Genomic DNA, 19387 nt, shown 5'->3' with positions numbered 1-19387 from the left:
GTTCTTACTCCATTAGGAACAGTCCAGCACAACCTGCCAAGTCATATCCTCTCTGAACTGGAACATGAGCAACCTAATCCATTGTGCACTACTTAAGGCACCAGTAAGTCCAAAACTGGGGCCGACACTAGTCTAAACCGGTGCTTGTTTTAGGTGAATCAACCTATGTTCTTGACTCAGGGTTAATGAGTGTGGCAACACTAAATGTTTTCAATGGGCTCCTATGGAAAGAGGAACATGGCCCATGATTAAACAGATAAAAGCCAACTTTCATAGATACATAACTATCAGAAAAAATTAACAATGAACAATAATTATATAATTATTAGCTAAATTAAAACAAGACAAGAAGTGAAGTATTATAAAAAGGTAATCTAATCTTTGAAGAACCTGGGGTTCTGATGTGAGCTCTACTCACAGTAGATACTACTGTGAGTTATCTTGGCTTTCCTCACTCCACGCAATCCCTGCAATTTTCCTGTTTGACTTTGGAAAAGCATTGCACACAGTATGTCCCCCGTGGGGGCAATGGGTAAAAGTAACATAAATATTTTGGCACCCATTAAGTGAAGAGGAAGAAATATCCAACAAAGAAAGGTATTGCTGATAAAAAAAACGGTACATGAAGATGTGTGCAGGAACCAGTAGGGAGACACCAGGAGACACAAGGACATAAAGATATGGGGAACTCAGGAGACATTCACTGGGGTGTGGCAATAGGGTCATGGCTCACTTGTTGAGTTTATGCTTGTCTTTCAGCCAGTGCAGTGCTCCACTGCCTTTTGACTAGGTGTGTGCCATAGAAATACCATATATCGTCCGACCTACCTACCTACCTCCACACATACATACATACATCCATACATAGCCCAGAGTTACGTTGAAGCAGTGCAGGGCCAAGTGTGCTACTGTGTATGTCTTTTTTATTGAAGGACAAAGTTATCTGGAGGTCCCATCCACAACGTTCGCCTCGATCCAGCAAGGACTTCTAACTGTTGCCCAACCATTCCAATCATAATAATCTAAGGATGAGGCGCATGTAATAGAGCAGTGCATCATCCCCTAGATACAGAACCTTAACACCCAAAGCAGAATATCACTCCCGGACATGGTGAGGCAGAGGGAGTTATTGGAGACAGAGCCATTGGGAGTTAGTAGGCCACAGTGTTAGGCACAGGGATACACAGATGAAAGAGAAATGTGGAGACACTGACACAGAAAATCCCTTGGAAACTACGGGACAGCATAGAGACTTTGCGACAGCAATGCAGGGAAAGGATCTTTGTCTCATCATTTGTCCCTTTTGTAGTCCATTTAGGATATAAGCCTGCTCCTGTACTGGTTAGTACCAACCAGAGTGCCAGTTGGTCGGGGGTACAGTGTACAGGTGGCTAAACCCTCTGGCAAGTGGCACGCAGCATCACTCTAATTGTTACAGGATGTCTCAAGTGACACAATAGAGCATCAGCAAATAGAACCAAAACAATTATTTCGCAATATAATTAGCAACTAAGTTCTCATTGTCAGTAGTTTTCCCAGATTCAGAAGACTTTGATTTCTGTGATTGTCAGAAACCTCCTGCAAAGTTGTTTATTGCATTTATTCAAATGTTAATTTCCTTTTTATCCCCTTCATACACAGAAAAAATGCAAAATATGTTCCCTACACTAAGTTAGCATCTGGCTCCCATTTAAATTTTCGATGGACGTTTGAATTCCTTCTCGGCTTGAGGGCTTTGTGGAGTGCTTGATCAAATGCACACATCCCATAGGTCTGTATTCTAAATTTGCTTTCATTCCCTTAACCCCTTGAGTGCCCGCCCCTTTCCCCGCCCTGTGCCGGCCGTTGCATTAGCGGGCGGGGTTTATGACGAGCTGGTCTCGTCATGGGCACAGCGCTACCGCGGCCCATGACGAGACCAGCTCGTCATGGGCACTCAAGAGGTTAAGGTTTTTGACCACTTATTCTTGAAACACAGTGAGTAGTAAGTGCATTAGGGGTCTAGCACGTAGCAGGAGCCAGTGAGTAGCAAGTGCATCAGGGGTCAAGCACGTAGCAGTACCCAGTGGGTAGTAAGTGCATCAGGGGTCTAGCACGTAGCAGTACCCAGTGAGTAGTAAGTGCATCAGGGGTCTAGCACGTAGCAGTATCCAGTGAGCAGTAAGTGCATCAGGGGTCTAGCACGTAGCAGTACCCAGTGAGTAGTAAGTGCATCAGGGGTCTAGCACGTAGCAGTACCCAGTGAGTAGTAAGTGCATCAGGGGTCTAGCACGTAGCAGTACCCAGTGAGTAGTAAGTGCATCAGGGGTCTAGCACGTAGCAGTATCCAGTGAGCAGTAAGTGCATCAGGGGTCTAGCACGTGGTAGTACCCAGTGGATAGTAAGTGCATCAGGGGTCTAACACGTAGCAGCACCCAGTGAGTAGTAAGTGCAACAGGGGTCTAGCATGTGGAAGTAGCCTGTGAGTAGTAAGTGCATCGGGGTCTAGCACGTAGCAGTACTCAGTGAGTAGTAAGTGCATCAGGGGTCTAGCACGTAGCAGTACACAGTAGGTAGTAAGTGCATCAGGGGTCTAGCATGTAGCAGTACCCAGTGAGTAGTAAGTGCATCAGGGGTCTAGCACATAGCAGTACCCAGTGAGTAGTAAGTGCATCAGGGGTCTAGCACGTAGCAGTATCCAGTGAGAAGTAAGTGCATCAGGGGTCTGGCATGTAATAGTACCCGGTGGATAGTAAGTGCATCAGGGGTCTAACACATAGCAGCACCCAGTGAGTAGTAAGTGCAACAGGGGTCTAGCATGTGGAAGTAGCCAGTGAGTAGTAAGTGCATTGGGGTCTAGCACGTAGCAGTACTCAGTGAGTAGTAAGTGCATCAGGGGTCTAGCAAGTAGCAGTACCCAGTGAGAAGTAAGTGCATCAGGGGTCTAGCACGTAGCAGTACCCAGTGAGTAGTAAGTGCATCAGGGGTCTAGCACGTAGCAGTATCCAGTGAGTAGTAAGTGCATCAGGGGTCTAGCATGTAGTAGTACCCGGTGGATAGTAAGTGCATCAGGGGTCTAACACGTAGCAGCACCCAGTGAGTAGTAAGTGCAACAGGGGTCTAGCATGTGGAAGTAGCCAGTGAGTAGTAAGTGCATCGGGGTCTAGCACGTAGCAGTACTCAGTGAGTAGGAAGTGCATCAGGGCTCTAGCATGTAGCAGTAGCCAGTGGGTAGTAAGTGCATCAGGGGTCTAGCACGTATCAGGATCTAGTGAGTAGGAAGTACATCAGGGGTCTAGCACGTTGCAGTACCCAGTGAGTAGTAAGTGCATCAGGGGTCTAGCACTTAGCAGTACCCATAGTTTTCAATGACTTCCAATGGAAATAGGGGCATAGGCCCATGACTGAGTAGACAGTATCTCCTCTGTTATATACTCCCCTGTACTTCTCTGACAATGGGGTCGTCCAGGCATTATTGTGAATCTTCTGGAATGTTCTATTCTGGAATGCTCCTCTAGTTAAACAAAGAATCGGTGCTTGTTTGAATCAGAATCTATTGACCTGGATGTGGCTTTGGAATGTTCACACATGAAACCTTAACATCCATCTGGATCATCGTTTGTATTTGAACCAACAAACGTCACACTAACACCGCACACAAATACAGCAAAGCCAATAGGCCAAGAAGGCTTGAATGCCCATCAAGTGGCCAGCCCTCAAAGTATCTGCCCAGCTTCTGCCCAAAGTCCTTGGTCAATGCCAAGCAGCCGCCAGATGGCGCATTTCTTGCAACAAGTCCCAGGCTACAGTAGCACACACTGCTCTTCCAAGCCAGATAACCACAGAAAACACAGGCAACAGCAAGGCGAGCTTTGCATTGGGGACAGAAATGGGGCATACTGGCATGGGGGTCATGTATACATTTTTTCAGCACTGGAGCTTTACAAATGGAGATTTTTTTCTCCGTTTTCCCCTACATGTAAAGTAGCATTACTAAGCTGGGTTCCACATCTTTGCAGTGCTGGGAAGTTGCCTACTGGCAACATGAAGCCCCCAATAAAATAAATACAATAATAATAAAGATGAATATCAATGTTGAAATGTCCCTACAACAAGCTATCATGAACTAGCACATTTTTGTGGCACACACACCAAAGTGAGCCAACCTCTGCCACTGATGATTGCCAAAAGAGAAGGGAAAGAAAATCCATGTGAATAATAAATCTATTTCCCAGAGACCCAACAGTTTGAATAAGTGAGAATGCCAGGACTCAACCCCCTGGCTCTTTCTTGCTAAGCCTGTACTATTGCCACGTGTGCAAACAAACCTCCTTTCAAAGGAAATACATCGTTTTTGTTGCTGATGTGTTCAAAATCAGGGACCTGATTTGCAGAAGGGTGATACCGCCAAATCCTCTGGACCTGACAGTCTGGGTAAGTGGGAACGTCAGCATTCTAAACCCCTGGTTCTCGATTTCACTCCTCCACCATTACCATTCATGCATACCTCCCCTCTATTGAAATGAACACTTTATTATTCAAAACTTCAAGATCTATGCTGATGCTTTTGCGATTAAGGGTGTGATTTGTAGGTGCACGGTATGAGAAAACCCGCCGAAAAGCAGTAGTAATGTAATCACACATAAGTGTATTTTCCACTGGATGATTCCCTTCTAGGAGAATTACCATTGCTGTGGTAATTTATCCAGAGGAGAATCACTTGGTGGAAATGACACTTATAAGGCAATGATGCTACCACTGCTTTTGGGAGGATCATTTATTAACTCACATCTCTATTATAGGCCCTATATAGGATATCGGTAAGCAAACCGACCTCATATTACATAATCATTCAACAACTGATCATGTTATCAGCGACAATACTGTAATAAAAAGGACGAGGGACTGGGCAGGAGGAACAGAAATGCCTCAAAATGGACCTGAATTTTCCTCAATCCATGCTTTGCAAAATCCACCTTCTTCTACAAAATCAACATTGATGTGCAGCTAATTCAAGCCCTGTAAAGATGAGCAGTAGTTCATGTGTAGTGTCTTGTGTATTATAGAGCACGAGACACTTATGTTCCCTAACGGACTCCATGGTCTAGCGATGTAAGTGGTAAAATTGATGACGCAGTACGTGTCAGATACTGGTTATACTCTAGAGAATAAAGACATGTAATACCAAGCTCCGTGTGTGGCGTATTTCATTTACGCCACACACGGAGCGCGACTGAGCTAGGCACTCGTAACTGCTTTTAAATCTATGCTTTATAAAGCATTTTAACTTTGAACTTGAACTGTTGTTTTAATATTGACCTCACCTGGTATTCCTCCGGCAGCATTCTACCCCCCCTCCCTGGTTCACCACGGGTTGTCCCGATTGCGTGGAGGGAGCAGGTGGCAATTAGGATCCTCATTTCAGGGAAGAAGGCATGGGGGTGGAGTTTTATGGTCAGCAGTCTGGCTGTTGGATCTCTTTAGATCCAATGCCGACCCTGACGCGCAGCGGACGCGCAACTGAGCAAGGCACTCGTAAATGCTTTTAAATCTATTTTTTGTAAAGCATTTTAACTTTGAACTTGAACTGTTATTTTAATATTGACCGCACTTGCACTTTGTTCCTCACCTGGTATTCCTCCATCCGGCAGCATTCTACTGCCCGCTCCCCGGTCCACCATGGGTTGACCCGATTGCGGGGAGGGAGCAGGTGACAATTAGGATCCTCATTTCCAGGTAGAAGGCAGGGGGGCAGAGTTTTATGGTCAGCAGTCTAGCTGCATGACCTATTTAAGTCAAATGCCGACTAGGACGCACAACAGACGCGCCGCCGGCACGCCAAAGGCAACACCCGTCTGCACACGTCCGCATCTGGACAGGGCCGGAGGCCATATCCCCTGTCCGTTCTCCCGCAGGTAAACGCTTCTATGCCCCGGATCCCCTCCATTGCCTAAGGGGGGTCTGTAAATGAAGGCTGCCTTCACTCCTTACTTCCATCCAAGGATAACAGCACCTGTCCCCACTGTTCTTCTAAATTGTGCCCATCTCTTAAAGCCCAGCCTTCAGGTAAGGAACATGCACCTTGAAAATGTTGCTATTAAACTGTAGGTCTTTACCCAAACATGCCAATAAAAGTTTTATGTTATTAGAGGATGAGCTCCCTGATGCTTTATTCCTAACTGAAACCTGGCTCAGCAATGAGTCTGATCCAGTCCTCGTACAACTACCTCATGCAGCGGTTAGACCGCAAAAGTGGCAAAGGTGAGGGGATTGCTATTATATATAAACACCTGTTTAGATGCTGCATCACAGCTGACCCTCTACCTGACTGTGAGAATTTTGCTTTCTCAATAAGCTTTTCACCTATCCACACTTTCTCTGGCTTATTAATCTCTCACCTCCCCCACGAGCGCCTGGACAATTTCTTAAAGTATTTTCCCAAACAGCTGCTAATCTAGCCAGCTCCCCTTCCAATTTCACGATATTAGACCTTAACCTGAATTTTGATGACCCCCACTAACTCTGTTGCTTCCGAGTTAGTCAGGAATCTTTTAGCACTCCAGCTTAGACAAAATGTTTCTGGAGCTACCCATGTTAGGGGTCATCTACTGGACCCTTTCTTCACTAACAGTGAGAAACTTTCAGTGGGGGCTCCAACACCGCTCCCATGGTCAGATCATTTACTGATCCCCCTGTTGTGGGACATTTAGTACGGTTAGTAACCTGGAACGTTCATGGTCTAAGCTTTCCCTAGAACAGGGGGTCTCAGCTCTTGATGCCACTAGGCCTTCCAGCGAATCAAACCCTATGCCAATGATACATTTAATAAGTGGATCGAGCACTCTTTAGACTGTGCTCTCCCTAAAAAATCAATTCGCAAAAAAGTTAGGTCTAAGATCTCTCAGTGGTATTCTCCTAAGCTCCGCAAACATAAACAAACCTGTAAAATTTTTGAAAGAAAATGGAGTAGGGACTATGCAGCATCTAGTAAACAAAAAAATAGGGAGTCTATTAAAATCTACCAAGCAGCTTATTATGGGGAAAAAATTAGCCTAGCGTCCAACTCTCCGCGTGAAATCTTCAGCATTGCTAAAACCCTCATCAAACCTCCCTCCCCACAAGCCACCGCTGACGGCGCTCTTGCCCACTGCAACGATCTGGCAGAATTCTTCTACAAGAAAATCCATGACATATATCTCACCTTCCCTCTTGCAGCCACTCATAAGGACCTCTCCCCCACGGTTATTTCTCCTTGTTGCACCCAAGTGACGTTGGAACATATCTCTTTGCTTGACAAATCTCTAGAATCCATCTTGGCTCGTGTAAAATCAGCTCGCCTAGGGATCCCACCCCTTCTCATGTTCTGAACTTAGTGACAGGAACAATTCTCCTGGCGATTTGCAAATTGATTAACTCCTCTATCTCCTCGGGAGTGGTTCCCTGCATTGGAAATGTGCCATGGTGAAAGCACTACTAAAAAAAACAATCTTGACCCAGAGCACTTGGGAAATTATGGTCCAATCTCCCTTCTCCCGGGGATTAGTAAAATCCTGGAGAGGCATGGTAATTCAGTGCTATCCAGGTTCTTAGAGTCTAACAACTTGCTTCACTCCTCACAGACGGGTTTCCAGCCCCAACATGGGACAGAGACAGCTCTTCTAGCGGTAGCTGAAGAGTCCAGGAGGATTTTGGACCAGGGTTGTGCAGCAGCTATTATTCTCCTGGACCTCAGCACCGCATTCAACACCGTTAATTATAACATCATGACCCTCAGACTCAGAAGTCTTGGGGGTGTTATCACCTGGCTACAGTCCTTCTTAGAAGACAGGTCCTTTCAGGTCTTCAAAGGAGATGTCGTTTCTAAGTGTATGTCTGCGGTGTGCCTCAGGGATCCTCCATGAGCCCTACATTATTTAATGTATACATCAGGCCGCTGGCCGAGATAGTTCATCCAGTTGGCGTAAAAATAGTTACATACGCCGATGACACATAACTTGTTGTGGCCTTAAACCACCCAGAAAATTCATCATTCAGCTTAGGCCCCTGTCTGGAGAAGGTAGCTGATTGGATGGAGCTCTCCTGCCTGAAACTGAATGTGGATAAGACGGAGCACATGCTCCTAGGCAACACTCCAATTTTTAATTCAGGGCTACTGTGGCCAAAGTGTCTTGGCCCTGCCCCAGCACCAAAGAATCAGATCAAAAGTCTGGGCATGTGGTTTGATCGCTCCCTGACTTTGGACCATAAAGTGGCGAAATTGTCTTCCACATGCTGTGGCATCTTGAGGATGCTTCGAAAAATTCTTCTTCTTCTCCTATTCCTTGCTCGAAGGATAATGGTCCAGGCTTTGATTCTCTCATGCCTGGACTATGGGAATGAGCTTTATCTGGGAGCGCCCCAAGCCACTACAGCATAAACTACAGGTTATTAAAAATTGCGCAGCTCGCCAGCTCCTCGAGATCTGCCAAGCCTGTGCTGAAGACTCTTAATTGGTTGCTGATATTGGAGAGAGTCAAATTTTAGGCTCTTTGTATCACCCACAAGTCTTTCTGGGGGAAAATACCGTCACCCCTTATAACCCTAACAGAAGAGTCCGCTCGGCGAACCTCTTGCTCACTGTTGCTCCAAAAATAAAGAGAGCAAGGAACGGCGGCCGCTTGTTCTCTTATAACGCTGCTAGGCTCTGGTATGCCCTCCCTCCCTACATACGTCGGGAGTCCAACCATTTGCCTTTCCGAAAACTCCTTAAAACTTGGCTTTTCCAAGTCTCCGCCCAGTAAAGATGTCTCCTCGGTCCGCCGCCGCCACATATAGCACTGGGATGCCTTAGGGTAACTATGCGCTTTATAAATGTTTTTTTCATTTCATTTCATTTCACATGCTCCCGCACTGGGGAAGACGCTTCATCATGTAACATCATTTACATGGGCTTCCAAGAAATCATATTGTCATATATCAGATGATGAAGAAAGGGACACCCAGGCTTTGCTTTAATCTCCCAAAAATGAGACCAAGTAAATAACTGCCCGGAAGTCACTCTACTGGCTCTCTGTGAAGCCATGCATTGCAGTTAAGACTATGCATCACATTCAAGGTATATTGCCACAAAGCCCTGATTACAAGTTTTTTGGTGCTGCACCAGGTCTGCCCGACCGCTGTACTGCCAAACCCGTGGTCAGGCCGCCCGTCAGATTACGAGTGTAACTTATGTCTGGTGGGCTTTTGTTTTGACGTACCCACGGCGTTGCCCTGAAAATGGGCACCGCAATGGGAACGCCAAAAGCAGTTCCTGCACGGCATGGGCTGTAAAGTACATGCCGTGTAGGAACTGGGGTGCATGTACACAGGGGGGGCACATGTTGTGCACCCCTGCATGCACCCCATGGCGCAGAGGCACAAGGGGGCCCTCTAGGGTCCTCTTTGTTTCCTCTCCGCAACAATTTTCATGGAGGATGAACCACCATGAAAACTGTGGCGGAGACCTTGGCGATCCCACTTAGCATATTGTGGCCTCCTGACCACCAGGCAGGGAACAGTGGTTCCCTGGCAGCTGTGGTGGGGCAATGGCAGTCCGACCGCCCTAATCATAATAGGGTGTACCCCCTAAGTCTGGCTCCCGGCTACATCCTAGCCAGGAACCTTCAACCAGACATCTCTAATTTTATGACACATGGAGAGGTGAAATGCTTTAAACACAATAGCAGGTCCTTTGGTCTCTCATGTTGCCAAGGACCCAGGTATTTGAATGATATCAAACCTGTACTGAGATACCTTTAACAAGTGGTCCAGAAAATGGTCTGGGCAGTTCTACTCTTGAATGTAATGATTGACTGCCTGGGGTGCTCATGACATGTGCTGACAGTGGAGTAGACCAATCATTGTCTGGGGAAAGTGATCCTATAGTGACGTGGTCCTACAGTGCCCAAGGTGGGCCGATTGAGGTTGTCCAAAATCTAACCTCAAATGTATTAGAACCTGTGGTTGGAAAAAGGTCTAGCAACCCTCGGTTAGAGTCTTGTCTGGACCCTATACCCAACACTAATGATTTTAAAAGGGATACTTTGCTATCATGGAACATTGCAGGAATTGGTCCTAAAGTACTTTCTCCAGATTGGGTTGCGTTTATTGACGTCTTTGACATTTGCTGCTTCCAAGAAACGTGGCTGTTAACTGCGCAACATCGGGAAGGCTTTTTAAATTATCATGTACCGGCAGTTAAAGGGGCAAAAGGGCGCCCCTCGGGTGGCTTAACCATATGGGTCCGCCAATCTTTAGGCATTAGTATTAAGGAACTTCCTACAAATAATCATGATATTCAGGCATTAAGATTAAATTTGGGATCTTTAGGTAAGGTTGATATTTTTTATATTTATGCGAAGGGAACAAGAGGGGGTAGGTCTCAAGTTATAGCGGCTTTAAATGAACTCCTTGATTTCCATTCCTCAGAAAGTAAAATAGTCATAGTAGGTGACTTTAATACAACATTTGAACCACTTGTCAGGGAGGAATGGCCCCTCAATGAAGAGGAAGATATCGAGTGCGGAGTCCCAAAGCTAGAGCTTGCTCCCATACAGAAATGGACAGAGCTGGTAGTCCATATAAACTCTGTCTGTTTAGAGAAAGTACTAAGGGCACTAAATGGTAGGACTCCTCATGATAAGTTAAGGCTTAACACATTCAACAACGGGCTTAGTAAAAGTAGGATCGATTATATTCTCGTTAGCCTGAATCTCTGGCATACTGTTGATGACATGGAGATGAGAGATCGAATGGAAAGTGATCACAATCCTCTGTGTGTTGCTTCAAAATGGTGGGTACCTGAACAAGCGACCGCCAGAGAGGCTGAATTACACTCCCATGATGTGTTGCCTACGAATAACATGAGAAGGCTTAAGTGGTCGAGTGTAGCTGAAGACCCAAAGGCCATGGATAAAATAGCTAAGGAGGTTGACCAAGCTCTAGTAACGCTGAATAGCATAAATCTCAAGTCTGGAGAATGTCACCCAGTACCATGACAGCCTTTTCCTACACTTGAGATCTTATTTTTTTAAGGCACAAAAGAAAAAGAAGGCAACTTATCAGAATTCCTGTAGATGGTATGATAGTGACTGCCGGCAGACAAGAGCCCTTCTAGGGAAGGCCATTAAAGCTGGGGACCTAGCCGCAGAACGTGCTGCTAGACAGGTATACAAAAACTCTATGGCCAAAGCAAAACGTTCCTGGGATGAAAAGAGATGGCAGGACTTGAAAGAGGCCAGCAATAAGATATAGTAAGCACTTCTGGGCCATTATTAAGTGGGACAGAGACTGTATTCCTGATTCCCCAAGTAATCACGTTTCCCAGGAAGAGTGGATAAAACACTTTGGACCACAATCTGAATGTAGCTCTTTGGAGTTGACAGTGGGTGAGACAAACTGTGTATTTTTTGTAGAGGAGGCTTTCACTATTAATGATGTTGAAGTAGCACTTTGTGCAGTCATTGGAGGGAGAGCCCCCGGCCAAGATGGTATCCCCGCTGACGTGTTTTTACACGACAAAGTCAAATGGGGAAAATACTTCTTCTTATTGGTTAACGCAATTGCGTGAGGAGCTCCCATACCGGACTCCTGGAAAGGGGCCTAAATAATCCCCGTGTGTAAGAAAGGTGAAAAATCCTTGCTGGGGAATTATCGTGTCATCAGTCTGATTGACTCACTACAAAAAATATTGGGGAGATTAATTCGTAACAAGATACAGGACTGGGTTGACGAGCACAGTATATTGTCACCTCTGCAAGCTGGTTTTCGTGCCTATACGAGCACTATTAACCAGGTGTTTTGTTTTCTTTTACTATACTGGAAGGTGGTGGTTTTGGGCAAAGGCAGCATAAATGCTGCCTTTATGGACCTAAAATCGGCCTTCAATCTCGTCCCCCGCTCTAGGCTATGGACGACCCTTCAAGATTTAGGTCTATCCACTGAACTCTTGACGCTCTTAAAGAGATTGCATGAGGGCAACTATGCAAGAATACATTGGGGCTCACAGGGCCAGGTGACTGATTCTTTCCCGGTTGAGCGTGGGGTGCGTCAGGGATGCGTCATTGCCCCGACATTATTTACTGTATTCATAAACGGGATAGTTGATTGTATGGCAAGAGTTAACACAGATGCCCCGGTCTTGGCAGGGATTAAAATCCCAATCTTAATGTTTTCAGATGACACTCTGATAATCTCGAAGAACCCGAGTGGGCTCCAAAGAGCTCTGAGAGTATTTGAGCAATTCTGCTCCGCTCGGGGGCTCGAAGTCAATGTGTCAAAAACGAAACTCATGACATTTAATCAACATAAAGTTTTTAAAGGTGGCATTCTAATGAACAGTCGTCCCCTGGGACAAGTTAGGGATTTTACATACTTAGGGGTGAATATTCAGAATGATCTAAAATGGAATCACCAGATTGACATGGCCACCCTGAAACATCGGCAGCTGTCAGGGGCTCTCGCCTCGAGCACAATAGGTCTCTGATGAAACCCATTAGACCAGTGCTCCAAGATTACGACGCTAAAGTGGTAAACTCTGCATTGTATGCTGTAGAACTTTGGAGGTTAGAGAACTTGTTAAAATTAAGTTCACACCCAAATTGTGATGTCATAACCACCAACCTATAGTCGAGTGGTTCCAGACCTCTGCAGTCTGCCCGACATCGTTAGGAGGCCCTATGTGCATCCACTTGTGATGATTGAAAGGTATATAATATCTTTCACTGGTGACGACTGTTTTCTTTTCAACATGGAGTTCTACGTTACATAGACGGCGCTAGAAGCATACCCTATGTAGAACTACATTTGATAATTTTCTAAGAAAGATAAGACTATATAGAAGTAATCATAACAGGTAAATACATTTTTTATGATTTGGAGACATGCAAACATCAAAGTCACAAAATGTGAGTTAATTCATGCAAGCAGTTATTTCTTTTTGTAGCGTTTTTTTACATCTCATAAAGGCCTGTCTTGAATGAGATGTATTGGTGGCTTTAAGAGACACGAAAGTCATGAAAAAGATCTGGAAATGAATGTTTGCCAGATGCCAATTTATGTAAAAACGCTGCATTGCGATGGGTTTTAGGCAAGGTTTGGGCTGATATTTAAGATTTATAGAGGAAGGAAAACGAACCTGGGGATATTTTATATATATTTCAATATGTTTTATATCATACAGAAAGTCATTTGTGAATAATCAAAGAAACAACTTTCCAGGCCATACTAATGCCACAACTGAATTCTTCTGCTGGACTGTATGATGTTTCTTATATCTCAGCTTAGTTTCTAGTTGAGTAGAAAAGGTTAATGAAAGTGAAAACATGCATGCATCGTAATAGTAATCCCCGGGGGGCTGTCCATGGTTTAGATGCACACAATGCTAATTATACATCAACTGCTCTCAAATTACACACTACTTTACAACTAGAGAAGCAGTAGGCATTCAGGGTTCGATGTACTATCCCCGGTCGCAGTCGAGGGGTGTGCAAATAGCACACCGACTGGATGTGACCTGTGCACCAATTGGCCACATCACATCTTTCTCAATCGCAGGTGGTTGCAAAAGTGTGTCTCCTTTTCAATTGGCTACAGACATAAGGAAAGTGGCCTATAAGTGATAGCTGACCTCCATGGTGTTCATATCTCTAAACCATAAACATTTTTTAAAAAGCAGCTTGCACTCTTTAAAGTAAATTTGTGCAGCTTTAAATGCTAAAAAATCCTGCCAAGCTAGGCAGTCATCTTGATCTCGTCAATCAGGAGCTCAGTTAGAAAAAGACGAGAACAGGACAGCAGAGACTTAAGACAATGAACACCAATGGAAAACAGAACAGCCCATTTTGTAGCAGCTGAGACTGTGCACAATACCAAGTGAATCGCGTTAAGGCACTGGAAACGGAAGGGATTTGAGGATCATGAAATAGCCAGACCAAGAACTGCGGAGAACGATGATTTCAATAGCATTCGAAGCTTCACACGCTTTCTATAGCAAAGCATCAAAGCACTTAGGTCTGATTACGAGTCTAGTGGTGCAGCGCAAGGTCCGCCCTGCCGCCGCACCTCCAAAAGAGTGGTCGGGCTATGAATGGTTCTCGTGTCTGGAGGGCTATTTTTTTTTACGTTCCCACAGCGGTGCCTCAGAAAATGGGCTCTCCAATAGGAAATCTAAAATCAGTTCATGCACAGCATGGACTGTAAAGTCCGTGCCATGCAGGAACTGAGGTGCATGCACCCAGGGGGCACATGTTGTGCCCCCCTGCATGCACCCCAGGGCCCAGAGGCAATAGGGGGTCCTGTAGGGCCCCTTTTGTTTCCTCTCCACCACCGTTTTCATGGTGGATTAACCGCCATGAAAACCATGGAGCAGACGAAACTTGTAATATGCTTGGTGGGACGGTGGCGGTCCCGCCAAGCATGTTGCCTCTGCACCACCACCAGCGAATGGTAGTTCTCTGGCAGCTGGCACGGGGCAATGGGGGTCGGACCGCCCTACATGTAATAGGACAGTCGGAAGACTGCTGCCCCACGGCGAGTCTGGCGGTCCGTGGACTCATACTCAAAACTCATAATCAAGTCCTTAGACAGGCACAATGGATATTTGAAAATGTATGCTCATTCTTTTTTGGTCCCTCTGCAGAGAAAATATGAGTGATTGACAGTTGCAGTGATGGGTTTGTGGGATATAACATGGGGCACTTGCAATGGAGAGAGTTAGATTTGCAACAGAAATACTGAATTACATATAGGTGCTATATTTCATAGCTTGAGGGCCATTTTTGGTAAAATCTGGTAATTTTGAAGTGCAGGTTTATAATGCCATTTGACAAATGGGATTAAATCTAGCAGATAAAGGTAGAACAGGGAGAGTGTAGCACAAGTGTGGACCATGCACACTGTGCTTCTTCTGAACACATCTGTGTCCCTTCTGATTACGGGCATGTTGAATACGCTTTCTCTTAACTTCCATGTCTGATACAAATTCAACTTCTTTAGTTTCTACTGGATGGAAATGTTAGCTACAAGGATCCAATCCTCCCTTGTGCTACCTTTAAATGCTCTGCATCTTTGAGCTTCAGTGCTAACTTCCACTGACCATAGGTGTCCATCTACTACCTTGTGTGTGTATATATATATATATATATATATATATATATATATATATATATATATATTCACTGAAAAAACCATAGGTTTCACACATGTTATAGTTAGCTGGACATTTCACTCGTACAAAACCATTGAAATTCCCCCGTTATAGTTAGTTCAGCTAACTATAACTCGCGCGACCGCAATCCACTGCTGATGAAGTCACATATTACATCACTCATGACCTGGTCAGCGACATCACTCATGACATCACTGATGACATCTCAAATGACATCACTGATGACATCACTGATGACATCATCCTTGTGTAAGAGTGGCAGACCTCCTCTTATCCTAATATAAACTTTGATACACACATTGAAAAATACAAACTAAAGTTTTGAATACTATTGAGATACCAATACCAGTTAGAACAACCTATTCAGTAATTCCAAAATCTACATACGCATCCACTCATTCATCAACACTTCTATATAGTCACTCATACATGTACTCAGTCATCATATGTACTCATAATTATTCACACGCAACAGAGACATAATATGACAGGAAAAAGCAAGTAAAGCAGTCTTGGATGCTTGAAAGTGGGAAAATCAATAGATTTTATAATACTGCCCTCACACACCCGAGAGTGTCATGCTTCATCATTGGGCCGCATCATACACCAAGGTGCAGACCAACACCTTTGGTGGAGCGCAATTTTTTTAGAGTGAATGATGAAAGCAGGTGGTGAGGGTAAAGTACAAAGACAGAACAGTCAGAATATACACAAAATTGTGCTTCTGAGAGAAAAGGAAAACAGATAGTCTCTCAAAGTAAAGGGACCAAAAGAAGAGCAGAAAGAAATCTAAAACTGTCTAGGGGTTGACCCTCACACTTTTATTCTTGTCAACCTCTGGCGGGGTTAAAATAAAGGAAATGGGGTATCCAGGGCAGGTAACGACCCTACAATCCCCCTGCTAAAACCAACATGTTTCTGCCAGCTATCTACGTCCCCAGCCGGGTCACTCTGGCATTCATCAGGCTGTTGGTCCCTTTGATGTGGTCTGCACCCCTTGTCGGGTACTTATTACCTTATTCACTCGGGGCAATATCCCCGCTTCACTCTTTTGGAATTTCCAGGAGGATGGACATATCTATAACAAAAGAAGAGGAAAGCAGTGGATGATCATTCCCACTCAACCTCTTCTTCCAATTACGCAAAATCATCATTGAGTATCCCACGCATCCTTCTAACGTGAACCATATTCTCCTAATGCAGCCTATCTTCCAGCACACCCCATGCCCCAATTTGAGGGAACCACTAGCATCCGACACCCTTACAACAAGTGAACAGGTATCTGAGTTTCCTCTGTGTGTATATATACAGACAGTGATCCGAATAAAAGAACCAACCTATCGATAAAAACGTGTCTTTTTCAGTGTGATTTCTGTGTCACACCACGTGTTCATAGTCTCTATCACCGCTACATGTGCCCATCTTTACACTAAACAAAACAATACTCACAAGAGTTTACGAGAAAATGCTCTAAACCCGGGACAGCGGGGGAGGGTGCTCTTGTCGTCACACTCTGTATGAGGAAGGGTCAATGATATAAAAAGACTCGTTTGTATGACACATAAACACTCGCGTTAGAATTTATTCTCTAGCCAATTAACAATCAATGCTTTGGTTTCTTGACCACCACCCACTAAAATTCTCAACGCGGTTGGCCGATGGTCGCGATGCCAAAAGTTTGCTCACATCCACACAGTCTCTCTACTCAAGGCACCCTTGAGTAGAGAGACTGTGTGGATGTGAGCAAACTTTTGGCATCGCGACCATCGGCCAACCGCGTTGAGAATTTTGCCATTGCGCTGAATGCCATAGTGGGTGGTGGTGAAGAAACCAAAGCATTGATTGTTAATTGGCTAGAGAATAAATTCTAACGCAAGTGTTTTTTCATGGTGCGCGCACCGTTAATATTTATAAAAAATGTTGGGTTTTTTTGGGACCTTAGGGGTCTTTCATGGTCCCCCTGAGAAGGCCTAGGAGGTCAGGGACTCTCTACCCTGCCCCCTTTTCACGTTCTCCACTTGTGTTTTTAGCTCTCTTCTGCCTCTAAAACTCAAAATGGCGGCTGGGGGGTGCGCGCACCGTGCGCGCACCCTGTGATTTTTTGAAAAAAACTAAAATGTTTTTTTCACCCGTTTGCTCTATTGGAAAACAGTAGAGTTAATGAGTAAAGTGATACAAACATAATTAAGGGAACATGTAGAAGAAATAGCGTGAATAAAGAACAAATGCAGGGTATTTATACATTTGTGCCTAATAGTCCAACTAATTTGTTCATTTTGGAGAAACAGAAGCAGATGCCATTTTACAGTTTTGTTGATGATCACAGAAAATGAAGCCATTGATTATTCAAGAAAGTAATGCATCTCATCATCGCTGTTGAACCCAAATTCCAAACTACGCAGTTTACAGATCCATCCTGCCTCATTTCTTCTCAACGAGAGTTCCCGATTCCCACCCCTCGCATTAATAGGTATGTGATCTATTCCCATAAACCATAATTCCTCTTCATTTGCATGATTTTCCTGCATGTGATATGTGAGTGGGTATTTTAGGTCACCATTTCGACGAGCCTGAACATGTTCCTGCATTCTAATTTTCAAAGCCCTTTTTGTGCTTCCCACATAAATCTTATTGCAGGGGCAACCTAACACATATGTTACGTATTTGGAGTTACAGTTGATTAAATGGTTTATCGAATAACTTCGTTTGGTATTAAAGCTGAAAAGTTTAGTTTTATTTCTCCCCAGTTTGCACATATTACATTGGTTGCATGTGTAAAAACCAACCATCTTAGATTGGAGCCAGGTTTGGGGTTTTTCAGTGGTGACATAGCTAGGGCACAAGAAGTTACGCAAATTTTGCCCTCTTCTGTATGTTACTTTGGGTTTTGATGGTATAATGTCCTTAAGGTCTGGTATCTCAGTTAATAAGTACCAGTGTTTCCTTAGGACATTATATACCCTATTACTGCGATCATCAAATTGGGTTCCAAAAGCAATAGGAGCTTTTTGGAGTTTCCTCAATGGTTTTGTTGTTAGGGTCTCTCGTCTTGGGATCTTCAATGCCTTAGTGTAAGCTTTCTTTAAAACTGCTTCTGGATATCCTCGATCCCGGAAGCGTTTCTTGGTTTCCTCTAAATTGCGGGCAAAGGTATCATCAGTGCTGCAATTACGGCGCATACGAATCATTTCCCCATAGGGGATGTTGGAAATAACATGTTGGGGGTGTGAGCTTTGGTAGTGCAGTGTGCTATTGCACGCCGTGATCTTCCTGTGAGTGCGACTGTGTATATGATCATCCTGGATAAAGAAAGTGATGTCCAAGAAATCTATTTCCTGCTGATTGTAATCTATGGTTAATCCTACATTGTAGGGATTATTATTCAAGTAAGCATGGTATTCTATGAGAGAGGTGATAGGTCCATCCCACAACATAATTACATCGTCGATGTACCTACCCCAAAAAATGACATGTTCCATCCATTTTGCCGCATGTCGGCCCCAGGCATGCTCCCGCTCAAACCAGCCCATAAAGAGCCCGGCATAGGCGGGAGCAAACCTCGAGCCCATGGCCGTACCCTGAACTTGATGAAACCATATCGAATCGTGCAGAAAGAAGTTTTTGGAAAGAATGATATCAGTCATTTCCAATAGTACCTCATTATGGGCATAATGATCAGCTGTTCTTTGTCCCAAGAAGGATTGAAGTGCTCTCATCCCAAATTCTTTTTTAATACAGGTGTATAAGCTGGCGACGTCCATTGTCACAAAGACAAGGGACTCCGACCACTTGAAACCTTCAAATTTACCCAAAATATCTTTGGAGTCCTTAATATATGCAGGCAAGTTCTGCACTAATGGTTGAATAAAGGAATCCACATATTCGGAAAGTCTTTCCGTTGGTGAGTTGACTCCAGAGATGATTGGGCGGCCCGGTGGAAACTGGCCGCCCTTGTGTATTTTTGGGAGGATGTAAATGCAAGGGAAAGTTGGTTCTGAAACTGTTAAGTATCTGAGTTCTTCCTCACTAAGCAATCCAACTTCACCCCATTCATTAAGTCTCATATTTATATATGTATTAAGGGTGTTGATAGGATTTGTACGTAGTTTAGTATAGCAAGATGTATCAGCCAATTGACGGTCTATTTCCTTCAGATAGTCTTGTTTTCCCATAATGACTACGTTTCCCCCTTTATCAGCCTCACGTATAATGATGCTAGTGTCT

The sequence above is a fragment of the Triturus cristatus genome, chromosome 10 (genome assembly GCF_964204655.1).
Source record: "Triturus cristatus chromosome 10, aTriCri1.1, whole genome shotgun sequence".
Taxonomy (NCBI): domain Eukaryota; kingdom Metazoa; phylum Chordata; class Amphibia; order Caudata; family Salamandridae; genus Triturus; species Triturus cristatus.
The sequence above is the reverse complement of the archived record's forward strand: the minus strand, read 5'-3'. Positions refer to the sequence as shown.